This window comes from Balaenoptera ricei, chromosome 1 (genome assembly GCF_028023285.1).
Source record: "Balaenoptera ricei isolate mBalRic1 chromosome 1, mBalRic1.hap2, whole genome shotgun sequence".
Classification (NCBI taxonomy): Eukaryota; Metazoa; Chordata; class Mammalia; order Artiodactyla; family Balaenopteridae; genus Balaenoptera; species Balaenoptera ricei.
The window spans coordinates 85,334,330-85,347,530 of record NC_082639.1 but is presented as its reverse complement, the minus strand read 5'-3'; positions in this window follow the sequence as shown (position 1 = coordinate 85,347,530).

The following is a 13,201-nucleotide window of genomic DNA, read 5'->3' as shown; positions in this document are numbered from 1 at the left end:
GGTGAAATGTGAAGGAGAAACAAGGGGTCTGCAAGCCCAGAGCTGCTTTTCCAGCAGGAGACCTGAGGCAGGTACGATATACCCAGAAGAAAGATCAACAGTTGAGGCAGGACAGCGAATCCCAAGTAGGAAGGGAAGGAAAGAAAGAAATGGCAGGTTTGCTTTTTTATGGTAGAAGAGGTATAAATCTCAGTCTGTCAACTCAGGTGAGGAAGAAATGCAACTGTACTTTTCTCTTGCTGAACTAATTATTGAGCCCCTATTTTGAAAGTGGTGGAGATGCTCTCAAGCCATCCCCATCCCAGCCTTTGTGATTCTCTCTCACACACACTGCAGGAACTGCTCGAATGAGCCCTTATTAAAGACGCCTCTCCTGATCACATTCTACAGAATAGCACTCACAACCCTATTCCAATCTCCCTCTACCTTGTTCAGCTTTATTATTTTCTCCATTGCACTTGTCACATTTGATTTATACAGAATTTGTTTACTGTCTGTCTTCCCCAGCCAGAATGGAAGCCCCATGAGGACTTGGTTGAGAATGGAGACCACCTGTGGCTATATGACTTCGACGAGTGTAGACCACTTATGTCAGCCTGACTTAGTTGTTTGTTACAGAAAACCTTTGCCCAGAAAAGGCATGGCTGTAAGCCAATAAATAACTTCACTGCTTACTTCAGGAAATTCCCTCAGAACAATTTATCAAAGACGATAACCTGCTCACCTGGACAAACTCTTTGCTCATCAACCATGGTTTACTTAGCAAGACTCATTTCAAGACTCTCACTTGTCTCTGTTGGCCGGTCCTGACATTATGTCACATTGTCTGTCCAACTCCATTTGAAAGACCCTCCTAAAACTACTTGAGTTCAGACCCCAAAGTCCTATAACATTTTACTTTCGGCTTCTTTCTGAGACACTCTTAACACATTTTTGACCTGAGACGTATTATGGCCACAGGCGTTAGTTTCTGCAAAAATCCCCTGGTCAGTAATGAGTTAAAACTCCGTCAAGGTGGTGTTCTCCCTTACCTCAGCAAGTTCTAATGAATTTACCTTTGCTTTATTAACAGGTTGTCTGGTGATATTTTTGGGAGAATCAACATTGTTGTTTATTTCTGTGTTTCCCAGGCCTAGATCAATAATAGAAAACGAATAGGTACTCTGTGAGAATTTGTGGAATGGATGAATGAACAAAAGAATGGATGTAGGGTCTCCATCATCTGGTTCCTGAAGTTTGTTGAGGGGGATTATGCATTGGCACCTGGTCTGTAGTGCAGGTTCACTGTTCAGACTGACATCTGTTACATCAGTCATCCCTTGGGGTCCTTGGCCATTGGGTCCTGAAGGATGCTAACGGGTCATTTCTTTGTTCTTGTCTGTGCTGGCTCCTCCAAGCCCTGATGGCATTCTTGGTTATTTCTGTATAGTCACCATTCTGCTGCTTCCATACCACACAAAAGTTGCAAAAAACTCACTAGGACTGTCTCAGCCTTTTATCCATCTTTTTGCCACTTTGAGTGCATGGGAAACTGTCAGATGCATTTGACTTTTATGTGCCATGCTGGTTGTTTGTTTTAAGCCTATCCGCCTAAGCACGCTAGCCATTCATTGTACTCCCAGACAACACTCCACACTTCTACCCGGGGAACTGGAATTTGCCAATGCCCTAGGCCAAGTGTTGGCAAACGTTTTCTGTGAAGGACAAGGTAGTAAATATTTTTGCCTATGCAAGCCATAAGGTCTCTGTTGCAATGATTCAGCTCTGCCATTAGAACATCAAAGCAGCCATAGGCAGTACATAAATGCATGGGTTTGTATTTATAAAAACAGGCAGCTGGCACGTGGGACAGTCAGAGTTTGCTGACCCTGCCCTCAGCTTCCCTAGAGAATAAAATATAGACCTTTCCTACTCTTGGATTCACAAATTTATCAAAGTTTAATCAGTTCCCCTCAAGTCTCAGCCCACTTTTGGGGGGCAGGATATATGACTTCTACTCAGCCCTTCCAACATTCTAAGCTCTTTACTTTTCCTTTAATCATTTCTTTCTCCCAAGATAAAGTCTTGAGGACAAGAAAAAGCTGGCTTTGACAAATGACTTTTTCTTCCAAATCTATTACTTTATTTTTATACCTCAGCTTGAAGAAATGCCAGGAATTTGATTCTCTTACCTATTCTTCCTGAGGAAATGATGTGTTATTGGTCCAGTTGGGAGAAAGTAAAAACATAATAGGATATTCCAGGAGGAAATATCAGCTAATGTTTCAAACTATCATTAGCTTTTTATTATAACATGGTTCCTGGGGAGACAGGGAAGGAAAGGAAAGAAGGCTCAGGCAGCCCATCAGTGGAGTAGCTGGGGGAGTACACTGTGACGGTGGGGTCCCCAGGAGGTCTTGCTTCACCTGGGATGAAAGCTCTGTGAACCATGATGTGGAGGCCTTTCATTAACTCAGGTTGGGGCCAACTGGTACATTGCCTGCCATTCAAACTGAAGAAAGAATTTAGGTGTGGACTACAGACCAGAAGAGAAATTTGACTCTTTCTGGGGGTGGTATCAGAAGAAAAGAGGCAGGTAGAAACTCTAAAATGATATCACCTAGACACTCTGCCCATTTTCTTCATAATTGGAAACTGGATAGTGATGAATTAACAGTTCAGTAAAATCAGCAGAGTGTGGTTTAGCCTGGAAAAAATGATTGTGAATTAAACCATGGCAGAGGGAGTCTTGCCACGGTTCTCAAACAGGTATAACCAAAGTTACATTATACATGTGGCTGAAGATATCACATGAGGTTAATGTTACATATCACAGAGAGTGGCCCCTATTTAGAAATGGGCGCAGTAGTTCCTTCTCTAAAAATGATTGGGTTCCTGTCTGGGGGTAAAGAAACTATCTTGCATTTATATAGTGTCTTATTATTTCCAGTGTGCTTCCTTATCTATGCCCCTGCACAAAAGTATCTCAGAATAGGAGACAGAGACACATAAAAATGGGTCAAAGGTCTGGGATGAAAAAAAAAAAAAGGGACTTCCCTGGTGGTCCAGTGGTTAATACTTCCACTGCAGGGCGCATGGGTTCAATCCCTAGTCGAGGAACTAAAATCCCTCATGCCAAGCTGTGTGGCCAAAACAAACAAGCAAACAAAAAACCCCAATATTAAATTGGGTAATATTTTCCCAAATGAATGTTACAGAAGCTGCTTTGGACAGTGGGGGACACTGTAAGAAGAGGAAGCTGGAAAGGGGAACTTTAGAAAGAGGTAACAAAGGAGATGGATTTCAGGGGGATGATGACAGCAAAGGCAAAGGAAAAGTTAACTTGACTCAATCAATAGGACAATTAGAAAAGAAAAAGAATACAATTTTAGATTAAGGAATAAATCCAAACCCTAGAGGAGATAGACATGGGGCTTGCATTTTTATGTGTGAGAATTTACGTATGAGAAATGAGATAGTGACACGTAAAATGGACAATGTGGCTTTTAATCCTACTTCTACTTTGTCCTCATCTTTGATTTTATTTTCCTTCACTTTTCCTTATGCTATCTGTCATGTAATATATCTTTATACTCTGCCTTTAAAACTTTCTGGGGCAAGATGTGGCAAAAATAAACACCATGTGCTCTGTTCTGATAATAACCAACACTCACTGCCTCATTTGCTTTGAATCCTTTTGGAAGTGGGTATACCAGAATTCAGCGCTTCTCACCCTGAGTTCCACAGAGTCCTGGTGGTTATTATAAAAGGTCTGCAAACTTTGATATTATACAAACATTGTATAGGTGTGTTTGTATAGGTGTGAAATTATACAAGCATTGTGAGGTGTACTGAAATATTTTTAGTTACATGTGGTTTAAAAAGTAGCAGATCCATTTAAAATCATAGTTTTCTACTACTATGTACTCTATCAATCAAAAGGTACTAACAGTAAGAGTTTTCATGAAATCATGATTGTTTTTTGACACAATGAAAGGTCCTCAAACACAAAAAGACTGGAGAAATTTTATAGAAATAGATAGCCCTGTTAGAATAGCACAGTTTGTTTGTTTGTTTTTTTTTCCTATTTATGGATGTTCAGAGAATAGAATATCGAAATAGATTAGTATATTGAAGGTCCCAGTGGAAATTTCTATAGAAAATAATTTTAGAACTTTAATTTAGTGGGTGGGGTACTCTTTGGTGTATGTGGGACTCAGAAAATAAACGGAGTGACAAAGGCATCAGTTTTATTAGGATCACATGAGTATAAGATCTTTCAAGGCAGGATATAAACACTCCTGGTGTGCAAAGACTTTCCAGGGGCTAAGGAGCATGAATGGCCTTAAGGAAATCAGTCTGTGCCCTCATCTTCCATAGTACTCTTTTGCCTAAGGACCTGCCTTAGGTTTGCCTAAGGACCTGCCTAGGTTCATAAAAGACCTTCTTCCCTTTACCAAGTAATGCATACCTCTCCCACACATTAAATATTACTATGATTTATTGCTGGAGGTTTGAAAATCTGTTGCCAAAAGAAGGGGAGACATACCTTTCAATAGTTAATCAAGATGCCATAGGTCCATAAAAATTCTTCTATTTTCCTATCATTATATATTCTACTTGGGATAAGCTTGTGTTAGAAATGTGGAATTTTGGTCCATGTTGGGATATCCTGAATCCAGATATTTGTTTCTTCTGTCTTCCAGTTGTTTTCATAGAAGTGGGGAAGGTCTCAAGGAAGCAAAGCAAAGAGAGTTATTGGTAGAAGTAGTGAAATGTAGATGTGGCAGACAGACCCTAAGGTGAACCCCAATGGTTTTGTTCCTCTTGGTGCCCTGTCCTTTGAGTGTGGGCACCACTTGGGACTACTTCAAACTAACAGATTATGGCACATGTGGTGGCATGTCACTTCCATGACTACTCACTCCTCCTTAGAAGACAGAGAGAGATTCTCTTTGCTAACATGATACAGTAAGCAGGCATATTGAGGAAACCCACATGGCAAGGAAGTGCAAAAGGCCTCTAGAAGCCATAGGCAGCCTCTAGGACATTCTAGAGGACTCCAGCCCACAAGCAGCAGAAAGCTAGACCCTTTAGTCATAAAGCTGCAAGGAAATAAATTCTGCCAATGATCCGAATGAGCTTGGAAGCAGATTCTTCCTCCGCTGAGCTTTCAGATGAGAACCTGTCTCAACCTCAGTTACATCCTTGTGAGAACCTAAACAGAGAACCCAGCTAGGCCAGGCCTGGACTCTTGGTTCACAGAAACTGAGATAATTAATATGGGTTGTTTTAAGCTGCTAATCTTGTGGTAATTTTTTACACAACAATAAAAAATGAATACTGTTGATATTTTCATTTTTATAAATATTTTGGTTGCATATGATGATGTAAGGATAATCAGTAAAAAGGACAGAAATATTTGGAAAAAGGAATAAAAACTCAAAGTGAGGGAGTAAAAGGAAAATTTTTAATTTTTGAATGTCAATGAAAAGCTGTTACAAATAGATTTTAGGGACTTCCCTGGCAGTCCAGTGGTTAATACTCCGTGCTGCCAATGCAGGGAGCACGGGTTCAATCCCTGGTCGGGGAACTAAGATCATACATGCTGTGCAGTGCGGCCAAAAAAATTAAAAAAAAAAAAAAAGTTTTTAGATGGAAGATGGTGGGTATCAAATGATTATGGGTTTTAAATACCATTAGTATTATTTTAAAGAAGCACACAGTTTTCTTCTTAAAAAAACATTTATAATATTCTGGAAATCAAATCATCTATTTAAATTTATTATTCAAATTTATAACAAAAATTTTTGATGTCAGTTTAAGGTATACCAAGGGGTACACACATTTTCAAAATTGTTTTAAGAGGTACATGAGCATAAAATACTAATGACCACAGTTACATGTTATAAGCTCTTTTATAGTAAGGGCTATGTATGTCTTATTTGTATACTGTACTCCTAGGATCTAATGCCATGCCTAAGACATAGTATAAGTTTCATATGTTTTTGGAATTAAGGAATATTATTTTTACAGAGTTTCTGCTACTATTTAAAAAAAAAAAGCAGAAAATACCTTTTTGGTAGAAAAAAATTCATAGAATACAAAAACCATAACACATAAACATAAAGGTGGTAGAATTTCCTTTAGGAAAGCACCTTTTCCCTATTCTTAGTTTATGTGCTCAAGGACTCCAGGGATGGAGCAAGTGATTCAATCTCAGCCAATCAAAGCATCCAATTCCCCTGGCTACCATGATTGGTTCAGAGGTAGGCACTCAACCCCAACTTGCCTAGTCAGAGAAATTTTGTAGTGATGATCTCATCAATTGGTACGTGACTCAAGCTGATCCTATCAGGCTAACTTTTGAAACTTGAAGAATTATAGGAAGTGGATTTCTTCATCTGCAAAACTGGGATAAGAATATACACTTGATAGGATGTTAGCAAATTAAATGCTGTGACATGTGGAAACTATTTGCTTAGTAAATTGGCAGTTAGAAGGTCATTAATGATGGACATTAATGATTTGATGAGAGAAATTTCTGTGGAATATTGGTGGCAGAAGTCAGACTGCAGTTGACTGGAGTGGATTAAGTCTTGTGAAATAGTAAGTATAGACTACCCCTGTAAAAGTGTGAATGTGAAGGGGAAGTGAGATTAAATAATAGAAGGGGACATGAGATCAGAGGTGTGTGTTTTATGCAATGTGAATATGTTTATAGACTGAGACAGAATCTGTTTTCCCTTATATGTTAAGCTTCAGTTTTAAATCTAAAAAATTTTCATGATAGAATAAACATTTTCTAGATGAAAAAATACAGTTGAACTAAATAAATGTAGTAAATTGGGGGCTACAAACTCTTCACGTTGTATAAATAGACCAGTATAAACAAATGTCTAAATAAATAAATTTTTATTTTTATTTAGGAAGTGTTTATTAACTTATAAGTTCAGTTGATCATTTTTGAACTATATCTTATCTAATCAATTGAAAGAAAAGGCTTAGTTTAATACAACTATCTCTGGGAAAAAATGCACTGCATTTTTACTCTAGGTAGGATCCTTCCAGTTCATCCTTTCTTCCACATTGACTTCAGAAATGAAATGTTCAATTTAATCGCTAATATTGTATTATTTCAAACAAGTAGTCTTTTTAGGCCTCAAAAATTCTTGCTAGATCAAATGTAAATGGAATGGAAATAACCTGTACTTCATAAGGAAAGGTTTAGAATTTAGCAAAAAAACTTAGACATGCCTCTAGGTGCAAAAACAACTCAACATTTAGATGAATATGCAAAAAGAAATCCTATATTATTTGCAATATATTGGTGTATATCTTCTGGAATTTTGAAACATGTTAGATTCCAGCTTCCCCCATTTAAGAATAAAATACTTTAAATGTAACAGATATCAGCACACAAATTGTTTATATAATTATGCTTTTTTAAAAAAAGTAGTTATAGTTTGAGAAATTAAAAGAAATGAAGAGTTTTTGTTCCCACAAAAGGGTATTTTTTGAAACAAAACAGTGTATAAGTATTTGAGCTACATGTGAACAGCTTTAAGAGATATGTATTTGTTCTTGTTTTAGTAAATGATTTGTCCTAACTTTTTCATGGATATATCAAGTATTAGATTTGCATCAGTAAATCATGGTTGTTATGAAAATTACAGCAGCCAAAATTACTTCACAGTAAAGTTAATTCCAAAGTGGAAATGATCTTATATAGCACATAGTACAGTCTCTTATCTCTGTTAAATAGATAGCTGAAAATCAGCCATAATCACAGATTTTTTTAGTTAATATATATTGTACTCAAATCCTTTTACTATCACTACACATCTAAAATCTGTGCTATGTAGAGCATGGTAAGCTTCCTGATGTATGTATAGTTAAATAAATGAAGATACACACGTGATGAAAGTAGCAATACACAGAGTACTTACCCTCAGAGAATGCTAAATTGAAATTTATATTAAAAAATAAATATAATAGGCAATAAAACTTCTGTGATTGACTGATAGGCATTCCTCAAGAGATATATGAATAAATTTGAACCTCAGAGTCAAAGCAGTATTTTAGCACTGACTTATTTCCTATGATAAAATAGGTTTCCTGAGATTTAACGTGAGAATAAATGAAATTTCTAGCAGCTTCATTACAGCAATGAGACGACTTTAAGACAGTGCTTCTTGAAATTATAATCACGATTGTGAATTTTAAACAAAGCTCAAGTTTGAAATGACTCAATGTCATGACTATATCTTTTCCTTTAAAATACTTTTAAAGAATGGATAAAAACCTGAAAGTCTTGTTTTGGTGCCATAATATATATTTGAAAATATAGCACCCTGGGGAACAAAATAGTGTTGAATAGGACCAATGCAAAGCTTTCAAATATTTTATAAATCAGATCATTAATAATATCAACTAACACTGTAAGTAGTCAATAGCTATAAGAAATATACAGTTACTGCCCTCTATTACTGGCTTGAAAAGTATAGAGTAATGATGTGAAGTGCTTATTACAGACTTGATAGTTATACAGATTTATATTAAGAACTGGCACAAAAATGATAAACTGAACCACAGAAAAGAGATTTTGAAGCAATTACTAATCAGGAAAAGATTCTAATAAATCAATCAGCATTAAGGTTGCTCTTCATCAGCTAGATTCATGGTATTGCAAATTATTTACATTTTTAAATGGCTCACCTGGCTTAGCAATGATATTCAAATAATTTCCATAATGTTGCCTGACAAGGACATCTTAGAAAATTGCTTATTTAACTCTGAGAATCTAATGGAACAAGGAAGGGGGGCAGGCAGGAGGGAGTAAAGGAGGAGAGGAAAAAAACCTCACTAAGCCAGGTAAATGAAAATATAAAGGAAAAAAAATGCCAAATTTAATGGAGTAAAATTTTATCAAGTATCAACAAATATAGATTCAGCCTATCTACACAGAGTGTATATGTAGACCTAGCATTGTGTAAATATTCTGTGATAGTGTATCTAAAAGTAACTTATATCATTACGGAATAAGCATTGATATTCTAAGCTCTTTTTCATATATTTTGTGAAAACCATACAGTACATAGGCCTATTTGTATGTTGTAGCCTTTCAGATTAGCATATTTTTAAACTTCAAAGCAGAACAATAGAAGTAACAATATATCATTAACATTACTTTCCAAAAAAAAAATAATAACTTTTCTATGTTCTTAAAAAGCCTCTAAGGTGAAACTGTGTCTGGAGTTATATGGCAAGTTCCACAGAACATTCAAATTTTTCCCTATGGTGGTATTTCATTATATTATACGCCTCACCAGAAATTACTTTCCAAATTACTCTCTGTGCTGAATTGAACAGAGAGTGCATAAGCAAAGAAGGAAAAGTGCTTTGAAGATAAGAAAGCAAAGAGGGAAAAAAAATTCTTTAGCAAATATCTCATTCCTGTTGAAAGTATCATTTTCTTGTGCTGGACTCTTAGAAGCATATGAAATTTGAATCAATCCTAGCCCTCAATGAGCACACAGTCTACTTGGGCAGAGAGGACTGATAGAATAGGAAATAGATAAAAATAAAAATCTTTATCCACTCTCTATAGATGACCTTACCCACTCCTATTGCTTAAACTATTATCTATATGGTATGGCCCAAAGACTCCCTGGACATTATCTCCACTCTCATCTCTTTTACAATCTAATTGAATGTTCCAACAGTCCTTTAAACTGTTGCTCTAAAACTACACTACAAGAGCTACTTCTTTTTCTACCTTAAAAAAAATAATAATAGCATAACACTCTGGTCATCAAATCTTCCTTTTCCTTCACATCCTCTCATTTAATTAGTTTCCCAGCCCATCTCTGAAATAGTCCTCAAATTTTCTCCCTTTCCACTGCCTGAATTCATAGCATTATCTTTGGCTTGCTCTGTTCCAAGAATTTCCCCAACTAATCTTAATTAGTCCAGGGTCTCTTCCTGCATGCAATCCATCCTCATCATTCCTACCAGTTATCTAATACAAATCTGATCACATAGAGCCCTTATTTAAGTATTCACAATTTCTATCTATAGGGAAGACTAAAATCCTCAGCATCACAGACAAGACTTACCAACTTTTTTAGTCTTATCTCTCTGCACTCCCACCTCCCATACTATATTCCATCAATATTGAACTATTCATATGAGCTGAAAATAATGTCTTTCCATTACTCTGTGCCTCTGCACATATCTTTTATTGCATTAAGATACCTTCCTTATCCATTTCTCTTTCTGGCAAGTGCTTACTTAGCCTTTAGTACTCTAGTCAAATCTCACTTCCTCTGTGGCATTAGTTTATCCTTCCCATGTGCTCTCATAGCACAATTTTATATACATCTCTATTATAACCATGGCAATATGGTTGTTTTATGTTTTCTTTGCTAGACTGTGAGTCATTTTTGCAATTTTTTGCTTGAATTGAATGGATTTGGCAAGTGCAGTGATTCAGATAAACAGTTTGTTAAGGGAGACAATTTACCAAGTCTAGGGTGAGAAATCAGGGAAGGATTCCAGTAACACAATTCACTCTTAAGAATAAGTACAAAACGGCAGGCTAGGAAAGAGAGAAGTAAGAACATTATAGGCAGAAGGACAAACATGTACAAAAAGTAATGTTATGTACATTTATCCCTAAGTATTTGCTAGTGGTAAAGTTGGAAATACGTATATATAGGCTAAGGGAAATATAAAAAGGGAATTGACCTTGGTCCTTAAAATAATTTTAAGATGGTGCAAAGTACTCAGATGAGTTGAGCTAATTTGCAAGGATGTAAGATTTTGTTCAACTGTACTTAGCAATTCAAGCAAAGAACATGGATTTTGATATTGATCTGGGTTGAGATTTGTTGGTCAGGTGTGGCATAAATGACAGATATAAGGGAAATGAAGATTTTAGTGAGAGTGGTTCAGATGACAATTCTTAGCTCCAGACTAGGTAGAAGAACTGGGAAGAATCAAGGAACATAGGCTCTCTGTTTTCAAAAACCAGATATACTGAGATTGAAACATTGAAAGTTGTAATTTATGGATCAAACAGGTCTTTATTAAGCACTTACTATGTGCCAAATACTGTTTTAGGAACTGGGGATACAGCAGAAGAAAAAAGACAAAAATCCCCATAACGTTTGTTGAAGTTCAAATTTTCAGGGGTAAAACAGTTCTGGAAGATACAAAGAGCATACGTTGACATGGGAAGGAATGACTGAAGTGTTGTGAAGGTATGGGTCACTGGAGTTTAGAAGAGCAAGAAACTCTAAGGAGAATATATTCCATAAGTCATAAACATGGGTAGGAAATCAGTCAAGACATTTGTCAGCACTTGGGTGATAAGACAAAAAGCCAGGTGCAAAAGTCTTCAATGAATGTGAAGGAGTGAACAGGAGGTTGCTATGTTGTAGAGATGAAACTGGGTGAAGGAAGGTGTGGTCAGATGCAAAAGTATCACTGGAGTAGGAATGTTTACTTGAAAGTAGAGGGAGAGAAGCAGTAGTTGAGAGAAAAAAGCTTGCCCTACCTTCTAATCCCATGAGATATATGTAAAATGAGAAGAATCAGGGTTTAGTTAAGGAAGTGGGAAAGGCATTATGTGAACACTCTAAGGGCTTTGTTCACCATGGAGTGATGAGTGAGGGTTCCACAAACAGTGTGAAAAGGTCAAGGAGAAAGAGTAGCAGTGGGAAGTTTGTTCAGAAAGAGAAAGCACAGAAAATTATGAGGATGAGTATATGGCAGACAATAAAGGACTTGAATTACATTTTGGGCAGCAATCAAGGAGTGAATTTAGTCGACTCAAATGTTACAAAAAAGCATGGGTGCAACAGTTGAGTCCAGATTCTAGAAAGACTTCCTAAGTTAGATTTCCAGCTTTACCACTTATAGACTCTACGACTTTGGAAATTATATAAAATACTTCGTGTAGAGCTTGCACATAGCAATTTTAATTATTAGTTATTATTAATGTGCTGAAGCCCAGGGAAGTGTTGGAAGTTGAATGGAGCTGGTTAGTAAGTATAGGCTGACACGCTGGGAAATCAGAGGTCTGATCTGTTGATGTTGAAGCCAGGGCAAGAATAGGTCCTTGGTGGAAATGGAGGCCAGTATATTGAGAAACTCAGAGTGGATTGAGATCTCAGTACATTGATGTCAGTAAAAACAGAAACGCCCAACTTAAAGACTCAAGAGCAAAGAAAACCATCACCTGGTCTCTGATAACACACTCCCACCAGAAAGTGAGCCTAGTTTTGTGTTTATTTGTCCCATCACTTGGCTCTAAACCCTAGAGCCTGAGGAAGGCAGTAAGACAGAATAAAGAATAAATGTGTCAAAAGCAAACTACGCATATTTATGGAGGTGTATGATAAAATGTTATCACTAAAGGTCTGTGGGCTGAGATGATAGTGGAAGGATTGGTGTTTAAAACATGGGCTCAGAGGACCTGCAAGATGGCAGAGGAGTAAGACATGGACATCACCTTCCACCCCACAAATACATCAAAAATACATCTACATGTGGAACAACTCCTACAGAACACCTGCTGAACGCTGGCAGAAGACCTCAGACCTCCCAAAAGGCAAGAAACTCCCCACGTACCTGGGTAGGGCCAAAGAAGAAAGAAAAAACAGGGACAAAAGAATAGGGACGGGACCTGCACCAGCGGGAGGGAGCTGTGAAGGAGGAAAGGTTTCCACACACTAGGAAGCCCCTTCGCGGGCAGAGACTGCGGGTGGCGGAGGGGGGAGCTTTGGAGCCACGGAGGAGAGCGCAGCCACAGGGGTGCGGAGGGCAAAGCGGAGAGATTCCTGCACAGAGGATCGGTGCTGACCAGCACTCACCAGCCCGAGAGGCTTGTCTGCTCACCCTCCGGGGCGGGCTGGGGCTGGTAGCTGAGGCTCGAGCTTCGGAGGTCAGATCCCAGGGAGAGGACTGGGGTTGGCTGCGTGAACACAGCCTGAAGGGGCTAGTGCGCCACAGCTAGCCGGGAGGGAGTCCGGAAAAAAGTCCGGAGCTGCCGAAGAGGCAAGAGACCATTGTTTCTGGGTGCATTAGGAGAAGAGATTCAGAACACCGCCTAAACGAGCCTCACAGACGGGCGTGAGTTGTGGCTGCTACTGCAGCCACCAAGAATCTTGTGTGCAAGCACAGGTCACTATCCACACCTCCCCTCACGGGAACCTGT